At 46.1% G+C, this 5,806-nt stretch overlaps 1 pseudogene; it reads right to left on the minus strand.

The window, feature by feature from the left end:
* Nucleotides 1–753: 753 nt before the first annotated feature.
* Nucleotides 754–2,160, minus strand: LOC104664726 (annotated as a pseudogene).
* Between the last annotated feature and the right edge of the window lie 3,646 nt (nt 2,161–5,806).

Consider the following 5,806-nt stretch of genomic DNA (forward strand, 5'->3'; position numbering starts at 1 on the left):
TTTTAATAATATTTGATTTAAAATTAAAATGCCTAATATATATTTATATATTGCATATATTAATCATATATTATATAATTATATATTAATTGATATTATATTAATTTATTTATATATTGATATATTAATTGATGGTATATTAATGTTATTTATACGGATATTAATATATTATATTATATATAATAAACATTTTTAACAAATCAATCTTCTATTGTACCTATGCAGAAATGAACCAAAGTTAGACTCTAAGAGAATTAACTACAAGGTCAAAGGGCGAAGGTAGCGGCAGATGCTGGGGTATGCTATGTGGAGGGGCCGCCAGGGACAGGGCATCCCTCTCCTGCCAGCAGCCCACACCAGCCGCCTTGAGGCCCTGAGAGGGGTTGTGATGAAATGGGGCTGTTTCCCTGGGCCCGCAGCCCCGGCACGGGTGCTAAACAGAGACCTGTGTTGGCTTCTGTGATGCTCAACTCTGCTCCTGGTCTCCCCCATCCCACTCTGCCCCTGGCTTCTCACGGAATGGAGACCCACTCACCCTCCCTTCTTGGTTCTGGGGGTCCTCTGGCATGCCCAGAGCTTCTGAGGATGCATTTGGGAAATCTCACCTAGAAAAGCAAAAGCAAAATCAAACACACACCGAAAGACTCATAGTTGACTAAAGAAATGCAACCATGTGCAAAGGTGTCTAAGCCCAAGAGGTAAGTGGCTACCTGGAGACATGGGGGAACTGCCGCAGCCCTTCCAGACGGGCCGCTAAGACACACATATTCCATGTGAGGCTATTTCTCCCTGAGGGGCCTGCTCAGGAACTCGGAGCAGAGACCCCTGGAAACTGCAGGGCAAGGGACCCAAAGACATCCTTGTGCCTGTGCACGTGTGCAACATGCGCCACAGCTATGGCCCAGGGAGGACAGGCCAGGTACACACATTCTAGGGAGGGTGCAGGTGGAAGGAAAGTAACAGCCAGAGAGAGGTGACTGAAACAAGGTTTTCCTTCTAGATGGAATCCATAAACGGCTTTTGTTATTATTAAAAGAATAACTACAAGATACAGGGGTATTGACAGCCGCAATGGATGCTGGGTGCTTATTTGCCTGCGGAAGGTCCTTGGTTTCTGCCTTGGTGTCCAGGGTGTTTTTGACGTCCTGAGCTTTACCTGCTGTGGAATGGCCCCGCTGGGCTGGGCACCCGTGGCCTGGCACCAGCTCTTGTCTAAGCACCTCTTAGAACTTCTGGTACCTGCTCTCTTAGATGTGTCACCACCTGCCAGACCCACCACCCTGGGCCCCCCAGGTGGCCACAGCCTTCTCTTCTCCCAGAGATGTGGGGAGCCCCCTTCCCACCCTGAAAGCAGACTGAAGCTCAGTACGGGGCGGTTGTAGAAATTTATTCTTTTTTGGGGGGGCGGGGGGGCGGCTGAGACAGGGTTTCCCTCTTGTCGCCCAGGTTAGAGTGCAGTGGCACCATCTCAACTCACTGAAAGATCTGCCTCCCGGGTTCAACCAATTCTCCTGCCTCAGCCTCCTGAGTGGCTGGGACGACAGGCGCCCACCACCCCACCCGGATAATTTTTATATTCTTAGCAGAGACAGGGTTTCTCCATGTTGGGCAGGCTGGTTTCTAACTCCTGGCCTGAAATGATCCGCCCACCTCGGCCTCCCCAAGTGCTGGGATTACAGGCGTGAGCCACGGGGCCTGGCCTCTGTCTTTTTTCAAGGAGGGGCTGTATATGGATGGTGTGCAGGGACGCCGTCTTCTGACGATGTCGGGAAGGGGAAAAGAGGAACCTGTGTCAGAATCGGTCCTTGTCCCGTGGAGGCAGCCAGCGAGGATGAAGGGGAAGACCAGAGACTTCTCTCCACAGCTGCAGACACTGGTTCAAGGCACAGGGTGCCAGCCCCAGTGGTGGGCGGCTCAGTGAGTTGGTGCCAGGTAGCCATTGGTAGCCCATGGTGAGCATCACTGGGGGAGGAGGTGGACCTGGAGGGAAGCCGGCAACAGCAGTGTGTGGGTCTCTCCCAGTTGCACCTTCCCCAGGGCCAGATGTACAGAGTGAAGTCACCTCTTCCCAGTGGCCCTAATGAGGGGGCCTGGAGCCTGGTTCCTGCTGCGAGCACGCAGACTGCCCGAGCACGACTTCTGTGAATGGTGAGTTCTCATGAGATCTGCTTGTTTAAAAGTGTGTGGCACCTTCTCTCACTCTCTTGCTCAGGCTTTCACCATGTGACATGCCTGTTCCCCCTTCACTCTCCACTATGATTATAGGTTTCCTGAGGCCTCCCTAGAAGCCTAGCAGATGCCAGCAAAAAGCTACTTGTACTGTCTGCAAAATGACAAGCCAATTAAAGCCCTTTTCTTTATAAATTACCCAGTCTTAGGTATTTCTTTATCCAATGCAAGAACACCCTAATACACACACACACACACACACACACACACACACACACACACACACGTACACATACACCTCTTATGTGAATATGGTGAATCTGATAAAGAAGGGTACAAATGCCAGAAGTTGATCTCCAAGACACAGGGGACAGAGTGGTCAAGAGAAAGTGCAGAGCCGGGCCATGGTGGCTCACGCCTATAATCCCAACACTTTTTGGGAGACTGAGGCAGGAGGATCACTTGAGACCAGGAGTTCAAGACCAGTCTGGGCAATAAAGCAACACCCCATCTCTACAAAAAAATTAAAATAAAATAAAATAAAATAAAAGCCAAGCATGGTGATGCACACCTACAGTCCCAGCTACTCAAGAGGCTGAGGCAGGAGGATCATTTAAGCCTAGGACTTGGAGGCTACAGTAAGCCATGATCATGCCACTGCATTCCAGCCTGGGTGAGCAAAACCTTGTCTCTTAAAAAATAAAAAATAAAAATAAAAACGGGGAAAGTGGAGGGAGCCAGGAGGCTAGACGTTAAGCCCTGCTGCTTATGTTTTTATGCCTCAATTTCTTCATCTGTAAAATGGGGCTAATAATTGAATCTACATCACAGAGTTCATATGAGAATTGAATAAACTAAAAATAGTAAGCACTCAACAGAAGCATTACCTATCACTAAAATTCAACACAAATTTAAGGTAAAAGCAAGAAGACAAGGGAAAGAAGGGGTGACCACAGGCTGCCAGCAGCAACAAGCACTGGCTCTGCTAAGCCAGGGTTCAGAAAACTTTCTCTGCAAAGGGCCAGATGGTAAACATTTTAGGCCTTCCTGGCCATAAGGTCTGTGTCACAAGCACTCAACTCCACCACTGGAGCATGAAACGAGCCACGGGCAATATGTACATGAATGGGTGTGGCTACATTCCAATAAAATTTTACTCATGGATGCTGACATTTGAATTTCATATAACTTTCCCATATCACAAAGCATTTTTCTTCTTAGGATATTTTCCTTAACCTTTTTTTTTATTATTTTTATTTTATTTTATTGAGACAGAGGCTCTCTCTGTCACCCAGGCTGGAGTGCAGTGGTGTGATCTCAGCTTACTGCAACCTCCGCCTCCTGGGTCCAAGCAATTCTCCTGCCTCAGTCTCCCGAGTAGCTGGGATTACAGGTGCCTTCCACCACACCCAGCTAATTTTAGTATTTTTAATAGAGACAGCGTTTTGCCATGTGGGCCAGGCTGGTCTGGAACTCCTGACCCCAGGTGATCTGCCTGCCTCAGCCTCCCAAAATGCTGGAATTACAAGCGTAAGCCACCGCCCCCAGGCTCCCCAACCATTTAAAACCATAAAGTCTATTCTTAGCCTAAGTAACGAAACAAGGCAGGGGTCGGTTAAGTTGCTGAGCCACGTGCTACACACCAGGCATACCCAGGCTGCCCAACTACATTTATATTCATATGAACAGACTGGTCAGCGAGACAATCAAAGTCCCATGCACGGGACACTGCCATCTAATCTCTTATTTTTGATCTCCAGAGAGAGAAAGATTTTAACCAATATTTGATGAACTGTCTAAACTACTTAGTGAGAACAAGCTTCAATTTATCTATCTTAGCCCTGGTATTTTTCTATATAAATCAATTCCTAAAGCACATATTTGTAACTATAAATGTCAAGCCTCCACTCCGAGTTTTGGGCTCTTCATTCTGCACTCCGCCACATATTATGTCCAACATGACAAATTTATTTCATTACATTCAGTAATCAGGAATATTTCCAGTGGTGGGAAGAAGCCTTGGAACATATCACTTTTCACTATGGATTCCTCATTTTAAAGATATATTTTTTTAAAAATCTATCAGAGGAATTTTTTAGAAAGCACAAATACTTTCTTAAGCAAGAATGAGAAATGAGAGATTTTTGGAGAATTTATATTTATTCATTCCTCAGTACCCACTTTGTGGATGCAGTATTATGGGCATCATGTTTTCAGTTTTGATTAAATAATTAATGATGTAAAAACAAGGTATTATTTAAATTCTCTCCAATCACCAGAAGAACAGAACCTCAGGACTCCAACTTTCCTGCTTTTCTATATTCTCTAAAGCAATTTGAGAATCTCACTAATGGACAAGTTGTAAAACTTTTGTATTATTGTTATCAAAAATGAAAAGTGATTTACCAGTATACACGTTCACTTCACTATCGTACCCGTTAAGATAGTATCTTCCAATTTAAACTTGATCTTGGCTTTGCCTTTTCCTATGTATTGAAATTATATTAGCTCTTCTCATCAGCATCCCCTTAAAAGTAAGAGTTAATAATGCAGGAGCACCTGTGCAATCACAGATGTTGAGCAGGAAGAAGGCCACCAGACAAGATTCCAGGAGGTGCAACATCGTATCAGTCCAGAAGACAGCCATGATCCATGGGACCAAAGACTGACAGTTTTTAATCAAAACTTCATTATGGTTCTTGAAAAGTAAAGTCTGAAAACAAAAACAAACCACCTTGTACAAATGTATTGTATATTTTGCCGTTTGATCAAGCCCAGAGCTTTTTAAATGAACCTATGCCAGGAAACACTGATGGTCACCCATTAAAAACAACTTTTTAATTGCACGCTGCTGAATTCTAATACATTCCAAATGGAGGCTTCTCGCTCTCCTTTCTTCATGCTGAAAGTGATGACTAGCTTTTCCAGGATCAAAACCAGACTAGCATTCAAAGATTCGTAGTCAGACCTGGGCACTCACATCAAAGGGACTTGCCTGGCCTTCTACCAGCCACACCCCTTCTTAAAGGGGCAAGGATTCCCGGGCAGACAAGCAGATACCTTTCTAGATGATACCAGGGCACCCTGGACCCAATGTCCATGTCCAGGCCCTCTAGGGGCTCTTTCTTAGTTCTGACCTACCAAGGTAGTGGACGATACTACGTGTGCACTCATAGGCCCGAGGGCAGCACTTGGTGGGGATTTTAGAGGAGGCTTCTTTGTGTATGCTGTTGTGTCCACAAAACCTTTCATGGTCCAAGATGGAGCCAGGGGTGGGAGGATAAGGAAGGGTCATGGCTGGGGCTGGCTTTCCCCTACCTTATGATCCCACATGGTATTCTAAGGAGTCTGACGATTATAACTCTGAATCCAGCTTTCCAAGTCATTATGAAAGTCTAGGCCGGGCACAGTGGCTCACCCCTGTAATCCTAGCACTTTGGGAGGCCGACGTAGGTGGATCACCTGAGGTCAGGAGTTCGAGACCAGCCTGGCCAACATGGCAAAACCGTGGCTCTACTAAAAATACAAAAATTAGCTGGGCATGGTGGCAGGCGCCTATAATCCCAGCTACTCCAGAGGCTGAGGTAGGAGAATCGCTTGAACCCAGGAGGTGGAGGTTGAGTGAGTTAAGACTGCA

The sequence above is a fragment of the Rhinopithecus roxellana genome, chromosome 13 (assembly GCF_007565055.1).
Source record: "Rhinopithecus roxellana isolate Shanxi Qingling chromosome 13, ASM756505v1, whole genome shotgun sequence".
Classification (NCBI taxonomy): Eukaryota; Metazoa; Chordata; class Mammalia; order Primates; family Cercopithecidae; genus Rhinopithecus; species Rhinopithecus roxellana.